The sequence below is a fragment of the Heterocephalus glaber genome, unplaced genomic scaffold (genome assembly GCF_053883595.1).
Source record: "Heterocephalus glaber isolate CG9 unplaced genomic scaffold, H.glaber_assembly_v1.0 deba00001698, whole genome shotgun sequence".
Lineage (NCBI taxonomy): Eukaryota > Metazoa > Chordata > Mammalia > Rodentia > Bathyergidae > Heterocephalus > Heterocephalus glaber.
Genome location: NW_028258419.1, coordinates 159,158 through 174,157, shown reverse-complemented (window position 1 = coordinate 174,157; position 15,000 = coordinate 159,158). Strand labels below are relative to the sequence as shown.

The 15,000-nt window shown below is 40.3% G+C and overlaps 1 pseudogene; it reads left to right on the top strand.

The window, feature by feature from the left end:
• Positions 1-7,251: 7,251 nt before the first annotated feature.
• On the top strand, positions 7,252-8,603 carry LOC101697628 (nucleolar protein 4-like pseudogene; annotated as a pseudogene).
• The last annotated feature ends 6,397 nt before the right edge of the window (positions 8,604-15,000 follow it).

The following is a 15,000-nucleotide window of genomic DNA, read 5'->3' as shown; positions in this document are numbered from 1 at the left end:
CAGAGACAGTGAGAGCTTGATTTAGACATTCCAAAGAGTATATCAAAACATCACATGATATCTCCCAAAATATATTATTAAGGAACCTTTCCCAGTATTCATAGCTTAAGATCATTTTTTTCCTATTAGGCAGTTTATTTATTTCACATAAATTAGTAGCGTTTCTTTACATCTTTATACCAGTCTTTTGTCAATTATGTGAGATCAGCTTTTGGGGAGTTTAGGATTTTGGGATGCATCTTGTTACCATAGTTTCTCATGTTTCTATTGTTTTTGTGAATTTAAACTAAGGCACAAATTAATTTTTATACTCTGTTTCATGTATACAAACACCTCACATGTATATACCAAGTGAAAGGAGAAAAAGACACAAAAAGAAAAAAACTACAAGGATGTATTTATAGCAGCATAATTCATAATAACTAAATTTGGGGTGGCCTATATGTCTATCAACAGATGCATGGATAAACAAAATGTAGTGTATATACATAATGGAGTACTACTCAGGCATAAAGCAAGATAAATTTGAGTCATTTGGAGAAAAATGGATGTGGCTATCATCCTAATGAAATAAACCAGACACAGAAGGTTAAATATCATCTGATTTCTTTTATATAAGATACCCAAAATATAAACATTTTAAAGATCAAAATAAAACAGATGATAGAAAACAAGGAGGTAGACTTTGTGAAGACAGAAAGAGGATCTAGAGAAAAAGAGAAGGACAGAGTAGGGAAGGTGTCTTAGGTATTTTTCTCATTGCTGGGCCAGAACACTCAACACACACAAGTTAAAGGAGAAAAGACTTATTTCAGCTGGATTTCAGTACATAGTCAGTTGGCTTCAGGGCAGGGTGGCATAACAAAGGCATGGTGGAGGAGAAATAGCTCCTGGTGTGGCAGGCAGGAAGCAACAAGCAGCGAGCAGCAGCAGCAAGCCTGCCTTCCCTCTCTCTCGTTCTACTGCATTCAGCCTATTGCTTGGTGTCACCTATACCCAGGGTGGGGTTTCTATTATCCATACTCAGAACTATGCTGATCTCATTTACTTATCACACACCCATAATCCCAATATCACATACCCTAGATCTAGGTACCTCTGAAAAGTCCTGCCTATGAGTGCATGAGGCTTTGAGGGACATCTAGATACAACCCATAATAGAAGGGGAAGTAAAAATGGTTAATATGTGATATAAATATATTTGGTAATTTCCAATAATGATACAATTATTTTGCATCATAAACATAACAATAAAATATAAATAAATAACACATTAAGATGCAATTATGTGTGTTGCAAATGTCTTTTTCTAATGTGTAGTTCTTTTCCTCTATTTCTACTGCATCTTGATTTTGAATTTTGAATTTCAATGTAGTTAAATTTATCATTCTTTTCCTTATGGTTAGTAATTTTTCTATCTTGTTTACATCTTTCCCTCCCCTGATACCCTAAATATATTTTCCTATATAATCACTTGAAAACTTTACAGGTTGCTTTTCTTCACAATCTTTAATTTGCTTGGAAGTGATTTAGTGTTTCTCAGGAGTCAGAACTATTTCTAAATCAAGATATCTGATTACTCCAGGTAATTTATCTACAATTTGCAATAAAACCTGTATAATGTCTCACATTTTCCACAACTTGTAATAACCACTCCCTCAATTTGTAGTAAACTCTAGTCCTATATCACATACTCATTAATACACATTAACTTCTGGACACTGTACTTCTCTGCTCCATTGGCCTACTTGTGTATTGTGGAACATTATTAAATAACCCTATTTACTCCTGCTTTATCATTAGTGTTGCTGTCTTGTGGCACATTTTTTTTTTAACCCACCTAGTTTAACCCTGGGTTTCATGTTTTTGGCATCAGCACTTTTTGGATTCTTGGCTATGTATTTTTAAAAAATCTTTACTGTCATTCATCTCACATAGTGTTGTGTCTGGAAGGATTTTTAATGATTATCTTATTCTCCACAATTCTGGAGAAAAATAACTTCCTCTACTAGCAAGAAGAACCTGCACCACATCTTAAGAGGAAATGTTACTGTAAAGTTCCTTGAAGAATAGGTACAGAAGAGAAGTTCAGTTTTATGCCTTATCTTCAGCAGCATGCCTTCAATTACTCTCAGATCTTAATAGACTCTACCAAATAAAATATGACATGTAGCACAGAACATTTTCACAGAAGGATTTAGTAGCTCACTATAACATTTTATTTTCTATACCAAATATTCTGTACGTTCTTTTTGATTGATGAGCTGATAGCCATGTCTCAGAAGACACCTTTTTAAAAACAAACATTTATATAATTCTTGTGTGTCTGATATCTTAAATGTTTTATAAGTAATTTTTTATTTAATGCTCATTCAATATGCTGAAGTAGGAGGTAGTTACAGCAGATGGATTAACTGAGATGTGGAATAATCAATTAGGCTGTCTAATGTCAACAGCTGAGAAGGAAGAGATGGACCTGGGGTTGGAATCCAGAGGCTCACTGTGGAGCAAACACTCTCAGGCCCTGTTCTCTTCTTACCAATTTTAGCTTGTGATTTACTAATTTTAAGTTCTTTGGAGTTAGCTCAGGTGGAAGAAGTCTTAATAACTAAAGCATGATAACCCGAGAAAAGAAATAAAAAATCACATAAAATTGTTTCATTACCTACATTTGGGGATGTTTTGCAATAACTTTGCAGGGAGATGTCAAATATAAGCATGATTTAGAACTGGGCTACAATATTACCTTAGTTCATTTGGGCTGCTAAACCAAACTCCATAAACTGGGTACTTTATAAACAATTGAAATTTGTTTCTCAGAGCTGGAGGACAGAAGTCCAGGATATAGGCACTGGCAAATTTGATGTCTATTGAGAGCCTGTTTCCTGGCTCACAGATTGCAGCTTCTAACTGTGTGCTTACATGGAGAACAGGGGTGAAGGGACCCCAGTTAGGCTTATTTACAGCACTGATCATTTATGAGGGCTAATGCCCTAATCACCTCCCAGAATTTCAGGTGACACAAGCATTCAGATTGTAGCAAGCATGCTTACATGGTATTTCATTCATTTAATATATTTGGGTGCCTGTTATGTACAAGCATTTTGCAACATTCTAAGGTTACAAATGTGCATAAGACAAGCCCTCTCTCCTCTCTCAAGAAGGTTCACAGGAATGGCAGAGGTGGGTTTTATTATAAAGAGGTATATCTGTAGGAATTTTCTTAGATAAATGAGAAAAAACCGATAAGTATATACAAAATATAGAAAGCAGAGAGATGGGTTGTTTTGACCTTTGCTGACTGATTGCCATTTCACGTACACTGGTAGCCTATTTTGTGCTTCTAGAACAGTGTGGTGAGATTTCTTTCGGCTCTGCCTCATACAGTACAGATCATGGGTGTGACAGGTAATTCTGGGCATGTTAGTTTCAGATGAATTGGTGAGAAAGGAAAAAGAAGATAATATCTGTCTGAGTTTACGAATTGTCATTTTTCTTGAAATGAGAAATAAGGATAGTGAAATTGGCAGTGTTCTAAGAAAATATGCTAAGGGTTATTTGCAGTGTGTGCATGGTTGCTATGACTTCAGGTGTGCAGCTAACTTGTTTGTGACCTTGATTTATGCTTGAGTGTTTTCACTAATTCTCAGAACTGAAAATAAAAACAAAACTAAAATGAAGACAATCAAATTACCAACAATCAAAGGTCCTGGCAAAATGTAGATTCTCTGAGTTTTTTGGTTATTGCTTGTTACAGGTTTTTAAATTTTTGTATGCTATGCAAACACTTTCAAGTCACTTAAATACTTCCAGAAATATTCACACAATATACTCCTGGATTCTACCAGTGTACAACTGGGAATGTGGTTTCATGGCTTCTTCTTCCAGGAGCAGGGCCATGTCCATACTACACTTCCCACTCATTCCTTTTACTTGGATCTCTTTTCCTGTGTGACAAATACCATGTCCAGGTCCATTAAGTGATATTCTGGTGGGATAAAATATTTATATAAATAAATTGACTTAATTAGGAGAACTGCATCCTTGGAGGCATATTTTATTGATTATGCACCTAAGAAAGTATTCTTCATTGCCTGACTGGATGTTCTATTACTTATCATGTAGAAAAAATTAGAAAAATGATAGAAAACAATTAGGCCAAAATCTGAAAAATAATTTCTGAAAGTAGCCGTTCTTTATTTTTCTTTTTTTGGTACCAGAGATCAAACTCTGGACCTTATGCCTGGGAGGCAGGAGGCAGAATCACTGAGCTAAATCCCTGGCCCAAAAGTAGCCATTCTTAAGGGAATATTAGCCACAAAACTAACTGTGAGATGTAACAGGAAGCAAAAGCATCTTAATAACCAGGAAAAGTAGTGGTTCTCTGTTGCACATCATTGCAAAAGGATGTCAAAGGGTTGGGAAGCCGCCCTCCTTGGAATGCTGCATGATCCTGAACCTTAGATGACAGGAATGGTAAGGAACCCTCAGTAAAGTCTGCCATAATGATAAAAGATCTTCAGGTCACAGCTGCTTGTGCAGACTAAAAAAATGAGGTCAGTAGATACTTTTGAGAAGGAAATGAAAGGTGAACATGACTAATGCAGTTAAAGTTTGGAGTATAGAAAAGATATATAAAAGGAAACTCTTCAAGGATATAATAGTTTGAAGGCAAGAGGGCATGAAATAGAACCAAAAAAGGCCTGATGTTTAGGGAATGTTATTAAAGCAGTGCAATTCAGGTGTGGAAATGATGGCCAAGGCCTGCTGTGGAAGCTTTCATTTAGGAAGAAGGATTTATTAGACACTTAGCTAAAATCACAGAACAGATTAATGGGTGTTGAAAGTGTGACTTGAGTGCACTGTTATGAAAAAATTCTATTTTTCTATTATGGAGTATATCATAGATAATCTCACATCTATTGAAGCAGTTGATTGTGTGTTATAGTCTGCTTTTAATTCGCTACTGACAGCCAGTCAATTGTGTATATATGAAATTACATTTTGATGTTTATATTTATATACTAACATAGATACCTGTCAACGGAGAATACTGTTTTACTAACTCTGTAATGAGAGGAAAGATGTAAATAGGGGCCACTCTGAAAGATCTAGGAAGAGATCACATAAATTTATTCCAATTCAGTACTTTCTTTGTTAAATGCATACTGCATGTATTTCTCTGAGCTACAAAATTTTTCCATCTGCTTTTTTTTTTTACTTGCAGACTTGTTTTTTTTAAAATTTTTGCTATGTGCTATTTGGTGATTTCTATTATCTCTCATATCCTGGGCATCTGTAGGTGTCTTCTGTGATCTCACAAATATGTTCTTCTAACTTTGCTGGCATTTTGCTAGCTGCTTCTGGCATCCACAACTCCTAGAGGGCACAGGCATAAGCAGCTACCACCAAATGCCAATGTTGCTTCTGGCTGTTCCAAGGAAGAACCAGGCTATGTGGGCCCTCTGCATCATGAGCCTCAGCACACCTAGTTTCCTAGGAGAGTGAGGAGAGTGTCTTCTTCTGCTTTGGGTTTATGTTGTCACCTGGGTACCAAAAAATGGGGCTGTCTTTATTTTTAGAGGTGTAGTGAAAAGATCATATATGTGTGTGGCTGTGTGTGTGTGTGTGTGTGTGCGTGTGTGTGTTCATCTGTATATATCTCAGTGCAACTAGGGCTGAGACGTGACAGTGAGTCCAGGCTGATGGTTCTTAAGGAGCACCCTGCTTTCTCCTTGCTAGTGGCTAAGGTTTATTTGGGGGCCAAGCCATCTATGTTATTTGGATATATTCCTCCCCAAGGGGCTTACCTCTCAGTTCTAAATGCAAATAGGTTTTTAGAATTCCCTTCTCCACAACCTTCCCCCAAATCTGTCAGAAAACTTAGACAAGTGTGAAGTCCAGAAATGAACCACTCAGGTAATGAAGATTCTTAAGCCAATAAGGAGAGGAAGGATAGAGAAGAAAAAAAAGACAAGCAAGCCAAGATTGAAGCAAATGGTAGCCCTACCTCATGCTACTTCTCTCTCTTCCTCCTTCTGTTTCTCTTCTGCCTTCCATTAATTCTCAGGCTCTTTGATGTTCCCTATGGTAGTATTTCACATTTCCTTTCTATTGACATCAAAGTCTGGTATATCTTAACAAATGGGGTCAATTAGATCTCACTAAAATGTTTACATTTTACACTTCAGATGGTAAATGCAATTTCTTGGCTCAAGTGAAATTCAATTTTAAGCACAGTGACTACCTCAGAGGCATTCAGCTGGATTCTCTTTCTATTTGAGAAAATGCCAGAAGTGCACTCTTTTTGGTTGCTGAAGAGACAGAATTTTTCTTTATAGTTCTTTCCAATTCTCTTTATATCCCGCTTTATGCTGCAATATTTTTGTTGGTGGTTGGCTGCATTTTTATAATGTAATTTTCCATGCCATATACATTTTTTCCTGCAACATAACTTGCTATTTTATCCTAGTTAAGCAGATCATTTCCTCAGATGTTACAATGATGTCAATGAGCCACTGAGCGCTGGCAGGGTCTGCCTGTGGGGTGGGGATGCCTTGCTCTTTGGCAGGCAGAACTGCACTTCCTCATCTCTCAGAGCAAGGTGAGGCAGGCTCCAGATGCTAGGACCAGGCAATCCCCAGGGCTGGAATAGCTTTCTGTTCTCAAGAAGAAGAAGTTGTCCTTTTCAACCTTGGTTGTAAACAGCAAAATTAAGAAAGCTATGGCAGGCTTCTCTTGTCATCGTTAAAAGCTGCTGGAGAAAAATAGTCTACAGATTCAATACAACTTCCTTCCAAATTTCCAAAGGCATTTTTCAAGGTGAAAACAATCCTAAAATTTACATGGAACAACAAATGACCCTAAAGGCCCAGTGCAATCTTGAGGAAGAATAAAGCTGGAGATGTCACACTACTTGATTTCAAAATGTTGTATATAGACATATTGACTAATGGAATAGAATAGAGAGCCCAGACATAGATCCAGGCATGTAGAATCACCTGATCTTAGACACAGTGGAGAAAGCACAATATCTGCAATAAATAGTGTCGGGAAGACTGCATGTTCCTATAGGGAAAAACAAAATTGCATACTTTTTTCACATTATAGACAAAAATCAACTCAAAATGGGTTAAAACTGGGGCAGCCACAGCGGCGGCAGCAGAGGCTGGAGCCTGGGGCTGTCACCGCAGCCTGGCACACTCACTCGCAAGCCTGGCCGCCATCCCTGCCTCGCTGCCCGCCCGGGATGAGACCTCTGTGAGCAGTGAAGACTTTGATATGAATGACTCCATATGGATGTCCGCTGACCCACACCTGGCCTCCAGCCTGAGCCCCAGCCAGGATGAGAGGGGGCAGAGCCCGCAGAACCTCCAAGAGGATGATGCCAAGAGGATGATGACTCCTGCTCCGAGCCTGGCAGCAGCAACAGCTCCTCCACCCTTAATCCATCCACATCAAGCAGCATGCAGGGCGACCCCGCCTTCCCTGAATTGAACGGCAATGGCGCTGTGGCCCCCATGGACTTCACTTCCACCTCCGAGGATCAGCCCATCAACCTGTGTAACAAGCTCCCACCGGACACAGCACCGGGCACACCCTCCTACTCCTCTGATGGCTGTGGCACCGATGGGCTGCAGAGCCATGTCAAATATGGGCTGAAGACTACTCCTGAGTCACCCCCCTACAGCTCTGGGAGCTATGATTCCATCAAGACCGAGGTCAGTGGCTGGCCTGAGGATTTGACAGTAGACCGGGCACCCACAGCAGATGACGATAATGATGATGACCATGATTACCATGAGGACAATGACAAGATGAATGACTCTGAGGCCACGGACCCTGAGAGTCTCAAGGCCTTCAACATGTTTGTGTGTCTCTTTGTGGATGAGAACCTAGACTGCATGATGCCCATTTCCAAGCAGCCCAAGGAGAAGATCCAGGCCATCATTGAGTCTTGTAGCCATCAGTTCCCTAGGTTCCAGGAGTGAGCCCGAAAGGGCATCCACACATACCTCAAGTCCTGCTGGCCTATGAAGAAGAACGACATGGAGATGACCAGACCCATGCCTCCCCACCTAGTCCCGGCCACGACAGAAAACATCCTAGCAGCTGCCTGTGACAGTGCAATGAGAAAAGCAGCCAAAAGGATGTGCCTGGAGATCTACCAGTCCTCGCAGGATGGGCCTATAGCCCTGGACAAGCAACAATCCCGGGACTCTGCAGCCATCACCCACTCCACCTACTCACTGCCAGCCTCCTTCTAATCCCAGGACCCTGTGTATGTCAATGGCGGCCTCAACTACAGCTATTGTGGCTACGGGGCTTTGAGCAGCAACCTGCAGCCCCCTACTACCCTCCAGACAGGAAATCACAGTAATGGGTCCACAGACATCAGCCTGAAAGGAGGGGCCTCCACCACCTCCACCATGCCCACACCCACCCCCTCCAGCAACAGCACCAGCAGGACCATGCCCACTGCCCAGCTCAGCACCACTGAGATCAGTGCTGTGTGGCAACTCATCGCTGGCTACCAGGAGTCAGTGGCCTTCCTGCTGCGCTCTGCAGATGAACTGGAAAACCTCATTTTACAGCAGAACTGACCCCTGGCACCAGGCGCATTACCTTAGGAAAGGAGAGTGTCCCAGCCTGGACCCAGCTTCCTGACTCACCAGTTGGTACATTTTGTTTTCTGAAAGAGGTGGGATCCAAAAGAGCTGTTTCTAGCCACACTCCAAACACCTGAGACTTTGGGCACAAGGACACTTTTTTTTGGAATCTCACCACACAGGTGCTCTGATCTGCTTGGAAGAGGCCAATGGGGCAGCTCTGGAAAGGTTGGGACTCCCCTAACAAGGCACTGGGGCTGCAGCTCTGTTTAGAATCACCTTCCTGGACCCTGCTGTTAGAATTCCACCCCCAGATAATTACCTTTCAAGTCTTAGGTGAGCAAAATTGCATATTTATTGAGAAAAACAAAATGGACCCTTTCTTCCTCTCCCCTTAGTAATTAATTTTTCTGAAAATGGATTCTTTCATGTTTGTACAGATTGCCAGTCTCTGTCTGTCTGATCAGAAGGATGTATCCCTGTACTTAACATTCCATATCACTACACTGATGCGGGCTGGGGGCCGGTAGGGGCAGGGTGGGTGCCAGGCTGGCTGGCCCTCTGAGTGCCCTGCACACCCTGGGGAAGGCCACCACCCCAGGCCAGACTGTCCTGTTCCAGATCCCAGTGTTGCCACAGGGACACTGCCAGGCACCATCAAGCAGGAGGACCTCATCCACACCCACTGCAAAGTAAAACAAAGGCATTCCACCTATTCTACAGAGCCCCAGTCACACGGTCACCTGTATTCTACCTCACACTCGAGCGTGGACTTTTTCCAGGACGTGCCCTGAGCCTGTTCTGAACAGTTGTCTCCCCAAGTTCCCCACACAGTGTGTTTGCCTGGGAGGCAAGTCAGACTGGGTGTCCAGAAGGCAGAGCCCAGGAGAGGGTCCTGTTCCTCACCTTGTTGCTGGGGAGCCAGGTCTGAACACTTCTCTGCACAGGTGCGGACCTCAGACTCCTTCTGAGAAGAGCCTTCTGCAGGGTAAGCCCTGGCTGTCAGACAGCTATGAGCCTCAGGGGGACTGCAGCTCCCACCCCTTGCCTCGTGGTTGGAATAAAGGGATTGTCAATAAAGTGGAGAGACCACTTGGGTTCTCCTAGGACTGGCCTTTCTTCTAGAAGGTCCAATTCTGGAAGAAACTCAGTGTCTTTGAGTGTGAAAAAGAGCAAAAAGTAAAAGTTGGCCTGATTTCCTTCCTCCCTGATAAGCACTTCCTCTTGCTCAGTGCAATACCTACTAGTGCTACTAAAACCAGGGATTCACCCAGACCTCAGTAGGCCCATGGGGCCTCTCCACACAACACTCTGTAGCCATGACAGCAGCTCTCTAGAGCTGCTTGCCCCTGCCAAGAGCCAGCAGAAGCCCTGTTGCCTTTTGTCCAGCATAGCAAAGAGGCCCCAGGGGAGCCAGGGCCAAATGGACCCTAGGACAGCTGCAGAGAACCACTCGATCCCAGAATAAGCGCCCCTTCCCAGGACAGCTTTTCTGTGGCCAATTGCTCATTGCAGCCATGGCTCTGACTCCTGACACCATGGCAAAACACCCCTCAGGAGAGCTGGGCAGGCAGTGCTGGTATGGGTACCCCACCCTGCTCAGATGCTCCAGGATCTGTAAGGCAGGGTACCCCATGCACACTTCCACCCCAGGGTCAGGGGTGGTCTCAAGTGGCCCGAGACACCCACCCAGCCACACCACCAAAAAAAAAAAAGGGTTAAAACTAGCTAAAGAACTTTAGGCAGTTCATTTTTAAACCCTTGAGATGGTTATAGGCTCATGTGTAGTTGAAATAGAGTGATGATCTCTTGTACACTTTGACCAGTTTTCCCAATGTAGCTACACATGTCTCCTTCCTACCCCAATACCTTCCTTAAACAACTGATGTGTTCCTTGTCCCTATAATTTTGTCATTTCAGTAATGTTACATACGTGGAATCATACATGGTACAAACTGTTAAAGATAGACCACTTTGTAGAGCAGTTGAGTTCACAGCAAAATCGAGCAGAAAGCACAGCAGTTGCACATACTCCTTGTCTGTCCTCATCACTCACACCACCTTCCCTGATACTCACATCCCTCACCACCGTGGAACGCTCGTTACAAATTTGCATCTTTGAACCTACATTGACACATCCTTATTACCCAAAGTCTGTAGTTTGCAATAGAGTTCACTCTTGGCATTATACACTCTGTGGGTTTTACTACACTTGATCTTAGCCAAAAGATCAAGAAGTAACACACTCTGTGGGTTTTAAGAAATGTGTAATAATAATGTGTATTCACCATTATATCGCTATGCAAAATAATTTCACTGTCTTAAAAATCTTCTGCACTCTATCGCTTTCTCACCCTCACAATTTTGCAACTATTTGTTTGTTTGTTTATTTATTTATTTATTTATTTACTTTACTGTCTCCTTAGTTTTGCCTTTTCCAGAATGTTATATAGCTGAAATGATACAGCATGTGGTCTCTTGGACTTGGCTTCTCTGCACAGTAAAATGCTCTGGAGATTTATCCATGTTGTTGCATGTATTAATAGTTTGTTCCTTTTCACTGCTGAATAGTGTACCATGATATGTATGTACCATAATTCATGTCACCATTTACCTATTGAAGGACAACTAGACTGATGCTAGTTTTTGCCTATTAAGAAGAGAGCTGCTGGGCACTTTTGTCAACAGTTGAGTATTTAGTTTTATTTTAAAAACCCTGAAAAATTATTTTCCAAAGTAGTTTTGTCACTTAAAGTCCCACTAGCGATATCTGAGTGATCCAGTTTAGTGTTGGTGTTGTCACTTTTTAATTTTAGCCTTTCTCTTAGGCTGGTAGTTTGGTTTTAATTTACCTTTCCTTAATAGCTGATAATATTGAACATCTTTTCATGTGTTTGTTTGACACCTCTACATCCTTTGGTGAAATAGTTCTTCATACTGTTTGCCCACATTCTAATTGGAGTGTTTGCTTTTTTACTATTGAATTTTGCATATTCTTTATATATTCTAGATAATAGCCTTTTGTTGGATATGTGATTTGCAGACATTTTCTCCCAGTTTATAGTTTGTCTTTTCATTTTCTTCATAAAGGTTTTATAATACAAGATTTTTAATTTTAGTGAAGTCCAATTTTATCAGTTTTTATTTTCATGGATTGTATTTTTGTCATCAGTTTTAAGATAGCTATCTAGCCCTACAAACCAAATAGTTTGCCTCATGTATTTTTCCCTAAAGTTTTATACTTTTGGGTTTTTATTTAAGTCTATATTTCATTTTGAGTTAATTTTTATATAAGATGCTAGATTTAGGTAAAAAGGTATTATTATTATTGTTTTTGTCTATGGGTATCCAATTGCTATAGCACTATTTGTTAAGAATTCTGTCTTTTCTTCATTGGATCGCTTTGTTCAAAATCAATTAAATATATTTGTATAGGCCTATTTTTTAGGTCATTTTTAAATTGAGCTATTTGTTTATTTGATGATGAAATTTGATGAGTGAATGTACTTTAACATGAATTTGCTATGACTTATTTTAAGATCAATGGTTTATGGTAATTCCAGAGTTTTCTTGATTTTAAAAACTAAATTGGTGAATCTAAAGAGTAAGAGTGAACATAACTAAGATTTATTGTGAGCTTATTATTTGGTGGTACTGCTCTGAGGTCTTCCTCTTGTATTATTTAATTCACACACCAAGCCAAAGAGGTAGTCATAGGTGAAGAAACTTCAGCTCAGAGTAAGGAAAGGCCCAGCAGCTCTGAAGCCAGTGTTTTGCACTATGACTCTGGAAGCAGAACTGTTATTCAAAATACTAGCCAAGTTCATGTAGCAGTGTGCATATTTATGCCTTTGGGAATCTGGGTAATACTGCTGGGGAAATTTATCTTTAGCTATTTTTCTTGGTACATAGTGCTGGAGGTGGGAGCTGGCATCTCATGCATGCTCCAGAGAGTCAGTGCATAAACAAACCGACTGCCTGAGTGACACTAAGGATAAATTGTTAAGTGGTTCAGTGTCATTGTGAACATTTGTAACTTCATTTTGCTGACCGATTATAAGACTAAAGATGTAATTTATATTTTCAAAATTAATTTTATTGTGTATATTTAATAAATACATTGTGTGAGACAAATAGTGAAGTAAACCGACGTATCCATCATTTTACACTCCTGGTCCCTCCCCTTTTTTTGTGATAGGAATCCAAAAAATTACTCACTTAGCATGAATCTCAAATACAATACAACCATATATAGTCTTCATGCTGTATATTCTATGTATGGATTTGTTCATCCTACACATCTACTGCTTTGTTTCCTCTGATGTACATAAATGTATAATTTAAAGACAAAACATGAGGACTTAACAGTGCATAGAATTTTCTGAAAGATAACTTTGAGTCCCATTTAAAGAATTTTCTCTACTTTCCCTTGTTGCTTGATAACCTTTACTTGGAAAATATGCACCTTATTTTTGTATTAATTATAATAAAAAGATGAAAGAAAAGGATTATCATCTTTAAGACCCTAGATAATATATATTTACCTACTATTATTTCTCCATGGTTTTACTTAATTATACCTTGTATTTGTAGAAACTATTGCATTAATCCTTTTATAAGTGAACTCATATTTATTAATAGTGGAAAGACAGACAGATGAGTTTTCCATAAAGTCCTCTTGATTTGGGTGCTTTGATGTGCTTAATAAAAGTTTGTGGAGCTTTTAAAAATGTGTTCAATGTAAAGCCCTTGTTGAAATTATGAAACTTTTTATAATTGCTTTAATGATCTTTAAAATTATTTTGTATTGTCCTTCTAGTATCTCACTTCATTTTGAAGGTAGTGCTCATATTAAGCATTTTCATACATTGTATTAGTATTTTATTATATGCTACATGTTTATTTTATTACATACTAGTAGTTGTGGTAGGCTGGGTAAAGGCTCCATGTTCTAAGTCCTGGAACTATGAATGTTAACTTATATGGTGGGGGGTACTTAGCAGATATGGTACACGTAGAGTCCTGGCAATGGGAAAATTATGCTGACACTTGCTTCCAAACTGGAAGACATGATCATGGAAGCAAGAGGTGGAGCAAGGGGAGGAAGCATCTTCAGCAAGGCACAAACACCCATTGTGATAAGGGAAAGGCAGCGGGCAGGCTCAGTCTAGGGCCTCCAGAAGCAACGAGCCCTGCTGATACCCTGGGTTCAGCCCAGGGAAACTGATTTCAGACTTCTGGTCTCCAAAGCTCTAAGACAATAAATCTCTGTTTTAAGTCATCAAGCTTACAGTTACAGCAACATAGGAAGCTAATTATGATGGTTTCACTCAGGTACAGTAGTGGAATATCACAAGCATAATTTGATTGAAACATACTGAGGCCAAAGATGCCTGAAATTTAGTTTAGAGTGTTTGATTGAACATTCGTATCCATTTTGATACTGATATATTTAAGAAAGTTCTTCCTCTGAGGCCAGGCAAACCAGGCATGAGGAGAACCTGTAAGGCTTGTTGGTCAGAACAAGCCAAGACAAAAGTCTAAAAACTGTTCATGGGAAGAGATCTTATTTGACAAGTTACAGTCTTAAGGAGAAAAAGCTGTCAAAGGACAAGGAGAGGATGGAGTAGAAAACCATAAACTATACCGAAGGGTTGGTGGAGGAAGAAGGTGCTCAAGGATGCAAACATTGTCTCAGGATGACAATGAGAACAGTCAAAGATAGCTTCTACCTTTGGATTCATAGGAAACAACCTTGCAAATTATGCCTGTCAGAAAACCACATGAACAAATTATGCAGCTACCCATTGCCCCTCTTGCTCCTCATAGAGTTGATGCCTAGGACATGATAAGTGTGGTGGAATTTAAAAACCACCAATCCAGAAGAGACTGAAACTTCAGGCCCTCTCTCTGCCCCTTAAACCATTAGTCTGGGGTTGGGGACCTGGCCCACAGGTGGCCCCTGTCCTGCCAGTAAAGGCCTCCATTCCCATGCCACTGTCACGCAAGTCTGTATGCCATTTATGGCTGTGTTTCAGGTCTACAGCAGCCCTGGACAAAACCTACCATGTAAGTGTGCCAAGTGTTAAAGGATGATATTTAATAAAAGATCCTCTTCACATTCTTTCTTTCTTAGAAACTGAGTTTGTGTTGTAGTAATTTCTCATTTATTCTCCCAGTAAGGAGAGGACTCACTCACTTTCAAACTTGTCTGGTGTCTATGTTTTACACAGATTTTTTTCCTTTCTCAGAAGAAATAATGAAGGGCATTATCGTCAGTTAACAGGGAAAGTTAAAAGTCTTCTGTTATGAAGTAGAGAGGGAGAAAAGAGAGCAAAGGGTAACACAAAGATGTCTTCCCTTGGATATGTTCTTCTTCTACTCTTTTTTA